The 2,122-nt window shown below is 34.6% G+C and overlaps 1 long non-coding RNA gene across 1 annotated transcript in view; it reads right to left on the reverse strand.

Moving 5' to 3' along the window:
- Nucleotides 1–846: 846 nt before the first annotated feature.
- LOC125620051 overlaps nt 847–2,122 on the reverse strand; it is a 25,956-nt gene continuing 24,680 nt past the window's right edge. Inside the window, exon 3 of the long non-coding RNA XR_007351634.1 lies at nt 847–861. This is a non-coding gene — a long non-coding RNA (uncharacterized LOC125620051). The remainder of the gene's footprint in view (nt 862–2,122) is intronic.

Consider the following 2,122-nt stretch of genomic DNA (forward strand, 5'->3'; position numbering starts at 1 on the left):
TTGCCTCTAATAGTTAACAAACATCTTCTCATATCTTTCTCAAGTCTCAGTAACTTTAACTACAAATGGTACCATGCAAAACCACATTTTAACTACATCTTCCTCATCCCTAAAGCTTTGTATAAGTTTTCCATCTGACTGAGTTTCAAAAATGTGTTCCCTTCGCCTTGTGATTCCTAATCTTTTCCCATTTTTCTTCCTGCTCTTTTTGCCTATACGCATTTGCATGGTGTCCCAGACTTTCACAGAAGTAGTCTCTAGATATGAAGCTAGTTCACCTTTTTAAATCTGGGGATAAAGTTACATAAAAATAACTATTCTATGAAAATAATTGCAGAGATTTAGACTAAATATTTTTACTTTTATGTACATGTTGATAACTAAAAGAGTAAAGCCCCTCTTCTAGAAAATAAGAAATGTTAAGACTAATTGAATTTGATGAAATATAAATACTTGCTGAAAAGCTATCACTTATTAATTCAATAAATATTCACTACTCTTCTTATTGTAGGTTTTCACATTTTACATATGAACAGAAATCTATAGGGTCCCAACCGTACTCTTTCCACTTTACCTGTGTGACTCTTGCACCCAGAGCAAACTTTCAGTACACCCCGAAAAGCAACTAAGCTGTCATTAGATGATGGCGCCACCTGGTGGTTTATTTACAAATCTGTTAAAAACTGTGTCTCCCCCTCACTTCCTTAATTCCTTGTAGTAGGGATAATTCACTCCTCTGAACTCCTTTCTCCCCCTCAAATTATCTATCTCAGAAAGCAAGTTTTTTTATATTCCTTTCCCAACTCTTTTCCAATCCTTTCACTGTTATCTCACATAATTTTCCTTTTCTCTTCCTACCTTCTCTGTTCAATTTGTGAGAAAAATTAACACACTAGTGTAATCATGGCAAATAAGCCTAAAGGTATATCAGGAACATAATATGTCTTAAAAAGAAAAAAGAAAAAAGAAAAAAGCCATGTGATAGAAAATATTATGAAACAAGAATGACAAAAGTTGCAAGAGACATTTCCCACTCCTGTCTCGTCATCCCCCATCAATTTACTCAAACCCCAAATGTAAAACAAATAATCTTTCACTAATTATTTGGATAAACGGTTCTTATGTGTGTGAATAGTACTGGGAATAAAACCTGGGGTCTCATGTTTGCTAGGAAAGCACTCTACCACTGAGCTATATCCCCAGCCCTTTCTTTGTATTTTATTTTACTTTATTTTATTTTATTTTGAGACAGTGTCTCGCTAAGTTTCCCAGGTTGGCCTTAAACTTGAAATGCTCCTGCCTCAGCCTTTTAATAGCTGGGATTACAGGTGCGCACAATTTGGCCTGGTTGATTGTTTCTACTCTAACTTGGGGATTTAACTGCCACTTCTTACCTCACTCCTTTGAGGAATAGCATTTTTACTTTAGTTTTGAATTATGACTCTTACATATAGCTATTTCCTATAATTCTGGTTGTGTGCATCATAAATAAGAACAAATTGCTTACAAAGATATCCAAACCAGTATGGCTCAATGGTTGTTAAATGGAGAAAATGAAACATGGTTTGTTCAGGAAGGATTAAAAAAATATATTTTAAAGTAGCTAACCAAATATCTGATAGATACTATGTTAAATTCACTCTAACAGGTGAATATTTCAGAGCAGTTATACAATTGGACTGATGAGCTAAATGTTTATTTTAGGGTTGTTTTCTTATCAGTGTTTAGAAAGATACAGATCTCAGCTAAAATTCCCAGTATGAAAAATGACATGATTAGTTTAGGTATCTCTGAGTTTATTTCCAGCTTTATAAGTATCCTACAAGTCTGAAATTCTAGGAATTTTTATCTCAGCAGCACAGCAATTAAGCTGCGTGCAGTGGTGCATGCCTCTAACCATAGTTTGAGAGACTGAGGCAGGAGGATTGCAAGTTCAAGGCCAGCTTTAGCAATTTAGTGAGACCCTGTCCCAAAATAAAAATTTTTAAAAAGAACTGTACTTTATTTTCCATTTAGATTGTCTATAATTTCAGAGCACAAAAAATAAAACTATTTTACTTCTATTTACAGATTTCTTTTTTTTTTAGAGAGAGAGAGAATTCCCCCCCCCCCCCCCCCCCCC

Source organism: Marmota marmota, unplaced genomic scaffold (genome assembly GCF_001458135.2).
Source record: "Marmota marmota marmota unplaced genomic scaffold, marMar, whole genome shotgun sequence".
Classification (NCBI taxonomy): Eukaryota; Metazoa; Chordata; class Mammalia; order Rodentia; family Sciuridae; genus Marmota; species Marmota marmota.